At 37.7% G+C, this 9665-nt stretch overlaps 1 protein-coding gene across 1 annotated transcript in view; it reads right to left on the minus strand.

Moving 5' to 3' along the window:
• Nucleotides 1–9665, minus strand: part of LOC144980823 (putative serine protease K12H4.7) — a 641746-nt gene that overhangs the window by 183342 nt on the left and 448739 nt on the right. The window lies entirely within an intron of this gene.

Raw genomic sequence — 9665 nt, forward strand, 5'->3', positions numbered from 1 at the left:
AAACCTGTTAATTTGTGAAATAAAACTTCTGATTGTTGATATAATGTGATGTAAATCATTTGGTTCTTGATATGTGATGTGAACCCTCAAATAATTTTGTTAAGATTTGCTTTATTCATAGCTTTACTGATCCAAATCTATAGAAATTATTTAATGTGTTGCTTAGTATCCTTGCTGTTTGCGATGGGATATGATTCTTCACAGAGTTGCCAAAAATTAAAGCAGTACCTACTATTTTTTTTCCTTTATATGCGTATGTTTATGCTCCTATATTTGTGTGCATGTAAGTATGTATGCGTTCATGTGTGTGTGTGTGTGTGTGTGTGTGTGTGTGTGTGTGTGTGTGTGTTGGTGTTTTATTTTCAACAGTTGATGGAATATAAAATGAGGGTTTTACAGTACTTGTGATACATTCGTTAAGGTAATATCATCACCAGTTGAAAGGAAGATTATTTTTTTAAATAGAGCATTTACATTGTTCAGAAATATCCATCTAAAGTGACCAAAGCACTTTACAAAGAGTCCTGAGCCAACAGCAAGATTTTATATGAAGGGCAATACATGATGCTTGCTGGGCGACGTTAAAGTTTGTGTTGGGTTTTTTGTTATTTTGTTATTTCCTGGGGCCGGGGGGGGGGGGGGGGGGGGGGGGGGGGGGAGTTAGATTGTCAAACAATTCTAGATTTACAATTAAAAGCACCCAAGAAAAAGAAAGATAGAAAGCACAATTATAATGACCTCCCTGCCTACCAAGGGAGGTCAAAAGGCATTCATTCATAACTCAAATCTTCTTCTTCTTCTTCTTCTCCCTCGTGATGTCTTTATGGCTGAAGGTCCACAAGATGCAGGAATGATGTGGTCTTCCCAAGCTGTCGGGATACACTCAGTTAGGGAACCTGAATTCATATCCACAAGTATTAAACTTGGGGTTACTGTCCCCACGTCATAGTGGAATATAAATACTATTTATCGCTTTGCAAAAACTTCTAAGGTCCAATCTCTCATCATTCTACCTCTAAATTTACATTTTTGGGTTATTAATCATCCCGACATAATACCGTTTTGAGATGGAGGGTCACAAATAATCCAATGTTCAGGGCCAGGCTCATCCCGATATACGTGTTGTAATACCGTTTTGATACAGTGGTAGTAGTACTACAAGTCCTCCAGAGCCCGGAGAGGCGGAGTTCATCCTGGTTTCTATAGCATGAAAGCTGCCTGCTACCCTTTTGATTAGACGCTAGTCTATAACAAAGTACTTTCCACCGGCGTACTCTATAATAACTCGTATTGAAAAATTGGGTGAGAAAATAATTTTTTTTCGAATTTCGATCAATTTAAATTACCCACATCTTGGCAAAAAGTCTCAAACCTGGGACCTCTCGCCAAATTTTTGAATATGTGCCTTCGAGGGTACGACTGTGAACTGGTTAACATTTCGCAGCTTCAGTGTCAGAATGAATTAAATGTAACCCACTGTCTCAAAACCCCGGTCCACCCATCAGTGATTGAGTAGCTGGGTCTATTAGAGCTGGCAGAAAGTACTTTGCTATAGACTAGCGTCCTAGTAAAAGGGTAGCAAGCAATTTCTACTGCCCGTTTCATGTTATAGAAACCGGGATGAGCCTAATGGCTCTGAGATATACTCCAACTCCATGGGCCTAATGGCTTTGAAGGACGACACAAAGAGCATGCAGTGTGTCAGGACTTGTATCCTGATGTTCTATGTCAAATGTTGCTTTTGTTGAATACAGTTATTCATCTTTTGTCGTGAATAATAATTATTAATAAAATTTGAATTTTATAACTGAGATCATGTTTATCATTAAAGTTAAAGTCAACTTTCGTTCTTTGAGCATTCTTCTTGTTTTTCTTCTTCTTCTTCTTCTTCTTCTTCTTCTTCTTCTTCTTCTTCTTCTTCTTCTTCTTCTTCTTCTTCTCCTCCTCCTCCTCCTCCTCCTCCTCCTCCTCCTCTCCTCCTCCTCCTCCTCCTCCTCCTCCTCCTTCTTCTTCTTCTTCTTCTTCTTCTTCTTCTTCTTCTTCTTCTTCTTCTTCTTCTTCTTCTTCTGCCTGGTTTCGAGCCTCGCTCGGCGGCGCATAGTTGAATCCTTGGAAAAAGGCTCTTGACTCACATTCTCTCACCGTACTCAGGTGAAAAATGAGTTCCACGTCGTTAACAACGTTGTCTCTGTCGGGGAAAAAAATGTAATATCGCCTGACAAGCGTCATGTCTCATTCTACATGTTATGTCTTGCTGTTGGTTAGGTACGTTTGTAAAGCGATTTGAGCATGTTAAGTGGATATTAATTGCGCTATATAAAAGCTTACATCTTTTGACAAAAACTCTCAAACCTGGGAATTTACGGAAGTTCCAGAACTATCGGAACAATGGCGGACGCCGTTTGAAATATTTCCCCGGCGAGCATAAAAGCGTATCCAGAGGGAAAAAAAACCCATAAATTTGATCATGTTTTGACTTTTACACATTCTGATCACAAGGCATATGAAATGTTCTCGCCAGCATGAAGAATAAAAGGTAATGATTTTCTTTGTTTAGAACCAAGATGGCCGCCGTTGCCGGGTGGCGTGACATCAGACTACTGAATCCAATTAGCCTCGCCTTATTTATTCAGTCCATCTGTTTATATTGAATGTAAGCTGTGTGGAATGAATAGAGTGGAAGTCACTTGGCACTTTGTTATTGTTTAGTCCGCCAACTGCATTGTATAGTTTTCACTATAGATAGTATGCAGATGACGTCAATCAGGCCTTTGTTATTGTTTTTGCCATCCGCGTTGGTGAGTTGTTCTCACTAAACTGTATTAACCAGACTATAAAAGTTCATGGTTACACAGAGTTTGTGTGTTGGTCCGTTATACTTCCGGATGGCAATGTTGTGAACTCCTTGGCCAAGCGCATTCTATCTATAGATAGTTCGCAGATGACGTCACTCTGGTCTTTGTTATTGTATTTTGCGGTTCGCGTTTATGAGTAATGCTCACTGAACTGTAATTAACCCGACTATAAACGTTCATGGACACACATAGTTTTGTGTGTTGGTCCATTATACTTCCGGATGTCAATGTTATGAGTTTCTTGGCCAAGCGCATACTGTCTATAGATAGTATGCAGATGACGTCACTCAGGTCTTTGTTATTGTTTTTGCCATCCGCGTTTGTGAGTTGTTCTCACTAAACTGTATTAACCAGACTAAAAGTTCATGGTTAGACAGAGTTTGTGTGTTGGTCCGTTATACTTCCGGATGGCAATGTTGTGAACTCCTTGGCCAAGCGCATTCTATCTATAGATAGTATGCACTTGGCTAAGAAGCTCATAACATTGCCATCCGGAAATATAACGGACCAACACACAAAACTATGTGTAACCATGAACGTTTATAGTCTGGTTCATACAGTTTAGTGAGAAGTACTCATAAACGCGGATGGCAAAAACAATAACAAAGACTTGATTGACGTCATCTTCGTTCTATCTATAGATAGTATGCGCTTGGCTAAGAAGCTCATAACATTGCCATCCGGATGTATAACGGACCAACACACAAAACTGTGTGTATCCATGAACGTTTATAGTCGGGTTAATACAGTTCAGTGAGTATTACTCATAAACGCGGATGGCAAAAAACAATAACAAAGACCTGAGTGACGTCATCTGCATACTATCTATAGTCTCTTCGACAGACAATAAAAGTTCAAAAGGTTACGAATGATGGTTCGTCTGTGACCTTTTGTTGCTATGCCTGTCAAACTATTGACATGGATTCCTTTTTAACTATTATCTTATAGTATGAGACTTCAGTATTACAATCACCATACAGTGCATACATACACTTTTGAAAATAACGCCAAATATCGTATATTTTATTAAAACTAGTCGAATAACCATTTGTTTTATTTATGAACCGAAGACTCATAGCCACCTAAAGTGCTTGCCTGTCACCCGGAGTAAACAACCCACCAATCCTGAGCATCACTCACAATTTTAACACAGATGATTGGAAAAAATGCATCGTGTCGTCAGGTTTTGCAATGCAATTCCTTTATCAGTGTGTCAAAATGTTGTGAGAAATACTCACTAGCTGGGCCTGGCCTATTTGTGTGTTTGACATGTGCTAAGGGTATCTCAGGCCTTTTCATACAGGATATAAATAGTCAAGGGGACGAAACGGGGTAAATGGCAGGAAGTATTCTGATTGGTTTATGCTTTGTAACGCTTCAATAGTCGTAACGTCACTTCCCTCGTAATGACGCATGGTAACTTAGTAACTGGCTCTCAACCATCGGAACAATGACGGACGGACGCCCTTATGAAATATTTCTCCGACGAGCATAAAAGCGTATCCAGAAGAAGAAAAAAAAAATATTATAAATCTGATCATGTTTTGACTTTTACACATTCTGATCACAAGACATATGAAAAGTTCTAGCCAGCATGAAGAATAAAAAGTACCGAATTTCTTTGTTTAGAACCACGATGGCCCGCCGTTGCTGGGCGACGTGACATCAGACTATTGAATCCAATTGGTTAATTCTTAGTAACGGGCGAACCATCAATGGGAGCGATCTATATTCATGTTTTCGTCCCGCCGAGTCATCAGTCACGTGATTTGTTGCTGTCCAACGATTGGATATTTCTGAACAAATGAAAACACGCTGCTTCGTTTATGAAAGTTGTAAACATACACATGTGTCAAGCTGAACACATTGACCAATCGTAATGTTAGATAGTTCAAAATCTGAGAACACTTTTCACTATGTAGGTCATTTTGAGCAAATTTTGCAATGTGACCAATGACCTCGAGCACATGGAAAGTTAATATTATAGATCATGCCAATTTGGAGAGCTGCCAGACGGATAGATAGAGATGTCCTAGATCAGTCCGTGGTGAACTGTTCCACTATGAAAAAACAAAACACTTATCAAAAATTTTGACCAGAAAATTGGTCCTTCAAATCTCATCGATCGATTAAAATGACCCTCATCTTGCCAATAGGAGCGATCTATATTCAGGGTTGCGTCCAACCGAGTCATCAATCACATGATTTGTAGCTGTCCAACGATTGGATTTTTCTTAACAAATTATGTAGACACACTGCATTGTTTTTGGAAGTTGTAGCCATACCCACGTGTCAAGCTGAACAAAATGACCAATGGGCATGATCTATATTAACTTTACATGTGATCGAGGTCATTGGTCACATTGCAAAAAAAAAATGTGCTCAAAGTGACACACATAGTGAAAAGTGCTCACAGCTTTCGAAATATCCAACATTACGATTGGTCATTTTGTTCAGTTTGACGCGTGTGTATGTTTACAACTTTCATAAACAAAGCAGCGTGTTTACATTTTAAAAGAAATATCCAATCGCTTCTTCTTCTTCTTCTTCTTCTTCTTCTTCTTCTTCTTCTTCTTCTTCTTCTTCTTCTTCTTCTTCTTCTTCTTCTTCTTCTTCTTCTTCTTCTTCTTCTTCTTCTTCTTCTTCTTCTTCTTCTTCTTCTTCTTCTTCTTCTTCTTCTTCTTCTTCTTCTCTTCTTCTTCTTCTTCTTCTTCTTCTTCTTCTTCTTCTTCTTCTTCTTCTTCTTCTTTCTTCTTCTTCTTCTTCTTCTTCTTCTTCTTCTTCTTCTTCTTCTTCTTCTTCTTCTTCTTCTTCTTCTTCTTCTTCTTCTTCTTCTTTCTTCTTCTTCTTCTTCTTCTTCTTCTTCTTCTTCTTCTTCTTCTTCTTCTTTTCTTCTTCTTCTTCTTCTTCTTCTTCTCTTCTTCTTCTTCTTTCTTCTTCTTCTTCTTCTTCTTCTTCTTCTTCTTCTTCTTCTTCTTCTTCTTCTTCTTCTTTTCTTCTTCTTCTTCTTCTCTTCTTCTTCTTCTCTCTTCTCTTCTTCTTCTTCTTCTTCTTCTTCTTCTTCTCTTCTTCTTCTTCTTCTTCTTCTCTCTTCTCTCTTCTTCTTCTTCTTCTTCTTCTTCTTCTTCTTCTTCTTCTTCTTCTCTCTTCTTCTCTCTTCCTTCTTCTTCTTCTCTTCTTCTCTCTTCTTCTTCTTCTTCTTCTTCTTCTTCTTCTTCTTCTTCTTTCTTCTTCTTCTTCTTCTTCTTCTTCTTCTTCTCTTCTTCTTCTTCTTCTTTCTTCTTCTTCTTCTTCTTCTTCTTTCCTTCTTCTTCTTCTTCTTCTTCTTCTTCTTCTTCTTTCTTCTTCTTCTTCTTCTTCTTCTTCTTCTTCTTCTTCTTCTTCTTCTTCTTCTTCTTCTTCTTCTTCTTCTTCTTCTTCTTCTTCTTCTTCTTCTTCTTCTTCTTCTTCTTCTTCTTCTTCTCTTCTTCTTCTTCTTCTTCTTCTTTTCTTCTTCTTCTTCTTCTTCTTCTTCTTCTTCTTCTTTCTTCTTCTTCTTCTTCTTCTTTCTTCTTCTTCTTCTTCTTCTTCTTCTTCTTCTTCTTCTTCTTTCTTCTTCTTCTTCTTCTTCTTCTTCTTCTTCTTCTTCTTCTTCTTCTTTCTTCTTCTTCTTCTTCTTCTTCTTCTTCTTCTTCTTCTTCTTCTTCTCTTCTTCTTCTTCTTCTTCTTTTCTTCTTCTTCTTCTTTCTTCTTCTTCTTCTCTTCTTCTTCTTCTTCTTCTTTTCTTCTTCTTCTTCTTCTTTTTTCTTCTTTTCTTCTTCTTCTTCTTCTTTTCTTCTTCTTCTTCTTTCTTCTTTCTTCTTCTTCTTCTTCTTCTTCTTTCTTCTTCTTTCTTCTTCTCTCTTCTTTTCTTTCTTCTTCTTCTTCTTTTCTTCTTCTTTCTTCTTTCTTCTTCTTCTTCTTCTCTTCTTCTTCTTCTTCTTCTTCTTCTTCTTTCTTCTTTTCTTCTTCTCTTCTTCTTCTTCTTCTTCTTCTTTTCTTCTTCTTCTTCTTTTCTTCTTCTTCTTCTTCTTCTTCTTCTTTCTTCTTCTTTCTTCTTCTTCTTTTCTTCTTTCTTCTTCTTCTTCTTCTTTTTTCTTTCTTCTCTTTTTCTTCTTCTTTTCTTTTCTTCTTCTTCTTTTCTTTCTTTTTCTTTCTTCTTCTTCTTCTCTTCTTCTTCTTCTTCTTTTCTTTTCTTCTTTCTTTCTCTTCTTCTTCTTCTTTCTTCTCTTCTTCTTTTCTTTCTCGTTTTTCCTCGTGTCAATGTTATATTATTAATGACAAATTGTTTATTTTTACTATTTTACTACAGTGGAACCTCCCGATAATGACATGCCACGGGACCGAGTTTTTATGTCGTTATCCGGAGGTGTCGTTATTTAGAGGTTTCCAAGATGGCGGACAAAGGAGGCGTGGTAAGGTCCGCGGGACCAGTTTTTATCAACATTGACAAAACAAACAAAACATTGTAGTGTATTCCTCTTAGAGGGTTCTTGTGCGTGTGTCTGGATGAGACTTTTAGGTGATCTGAACTGAGTACACTGATAGTGTGCTCCTGGAATCAACATCTGTTCCCTATTTAAACCATTCCCCTTTGTCTTACTTTTTCTTATGTCATTTCAATTGTAAATCTAGCAGGTTTTTTCCTATCCAATTTTCTTCCTTTTTACTGGCGCTGATATGACATAGATGTGTCACAAGCGCTGTAAAACCCTTTAAACAAACAGAAACAGGTAATTCGGACGCTGCGAGTTAGATAAAATTCCTCCTCCCACAAAAACACTACAAGTACTACTACTACAACTACTGCTACCACCACCACCACTACTACTACTACTACTACTACTACTACTACTACTACTACTACTACTACTACTACTACTACTACGACTACTACTATACTGCTACTACTATTATTATTATTATTATTATTATTATTATTATTATTATTATTATTATTATTATTATTATTATTATTACTACTACTACTACTTCTATCACCACATAATATCACATTTTCCAAGATTTTGTGTTTACTTGCTTACACTTACATTTATACCTTGGTTTTTATTAATGCATATCAATATCAGCCAAGATTCGTCAAAAAAAGCTGCGTACTCATTGGTTTCAAAAGCTGCGTTCTCATTGGTTCAAACAGGAATCGTTTTTATAAACGTTGAGTACTCATACTCAGTATTTTTAGTATCAGATATCTACGAAAACTGCCGAAAATCGCCAAAATGATGTCGTTATTCGGAGGTTTTATCAAAAAGGGCGTCGTTATTTGGAGGTTTTTTTTTACTGAACTTAAATAGAAAAAAATCGGGACCACGGGTCAATGTCGTTATCAGGAGGTTGTCGCTATTCGGAGGTGTCGTAATCGGGAGGTTCCACTGTAGTAGTTCTGGTGTCTTCAATGTTAAAACCCCTGAAAACTACGAATGTTTCCAAGTCCAGGAAGGACTATCGGCCGAGGTGGAAAATTATAGAGATAGTATGCGCTTGGCTAAGAAGCTCACAACATTGCCATTCGGAAGTATAACGGACCAACACACAAAACTATGTGTAACCTTGAACGTTTATAGTCTGGTTAATACAGTGTAGTGAGAATTACTTTTAAAAAAAAACAAAAAACGAGGATGGCAAAAAGCAATAACAAAGACCTGAGTGACGTCATCTTCATACTATCTATACGGGTGAACTAAGAGAATTCGCTTCAACAATCGTGACGTCACTTCCCTCGTAATGACGCATAGTAACTTAGTAACTGGCTCTATACTATCGGAACAATGGCGGACGCCCTTATGAAATATATCTCCGACGAGCATAAAAGTGTTACCAGAGAAGAAAAACATTATAAATATGATCATGTTTTGACTTTTACACATTCTGATCACAAGACATATGAAAAGTTCTAGCCAGCATGAAGAATAAAAAGTACAGATTTTCTTTGTTTAGAACCACGATGGCCGCCGTTGCTGGGCGAGGTGACATCAGACTATTGAATCAAATTGCGCCCTAAATACACAACCTAACCCGGGGCAGGGTTAAGTACGTAAATTATTTCAACTGAAGAAACAATAGAAGGCTTTCCCTCAATTTGATTCAATAGCCTGATGTCACGTCGCCCAGCAATCGTGGTTCTAAACAAAGAAAATTGGTACTTTGTATTCTTCATGCTGGCTAGAACTTTTCATATGTCTTGTGATCAGAATGTGTAAAAGTCAAAACATGATCAGATTTATAATGTTTTTTTTTTTTCTCCTCTGGATACGCTTTTATGCTCGTCGGAGAAATATTTCATACGGGCGTCCGCCATTGTTCCGATAGTTTAGAGCTAGTTACTAAGTTCCATGCGTCATTACGAGGGAAGTGACATTTCGACTGTTGAAGCGTATTTGGGATGGATTTTTTAAAATATAATAATTATAACTTAGCTTTTATATAGCGCAATATTCACTCAACGTGCTCAAAGCGCTTTACAAGGGGTCCCTGGCCAACAGCAACGCTTAACATTTAGGACGGGACATGACGCCTGTTGTTAGGCGATTTTACAATTTTTCGGACAGAGACAACACTGTTAACGTCCAGGTACTCATTTTACACGACCTGAGCACGGTGAGAAAATGTGAGTAAAGAGCCTTTTCCAAGGACTCAGCTATGCGCCGAGCGAGGCTCGAACCCAGGACCTTCCGATCCGAAAGCGAGTGTCATACCACTAGACTTTAATGAAAGGTTTTCCTCTTTCAAATTATTACCTGTACGTAGTGAAAATAATCTAGAATGGAGGAA

The sequence above is a fragment of the Berghia stephanieae genome, chromosome 10 (genome assembly GCF_034508935.2).
Source record: "Berghia stephanieae isolate SIO BIC M18660-M18661 chromosome 10, UCSD_Bste_1.3, whole genome shotgun sequence".
Lineage (NCBI taxonomy): Eukaryota > Metazoa > Mollusca > Gastropoda > Nudibranchia > Aeolidiidae > Berghia > Berghia stephanieae.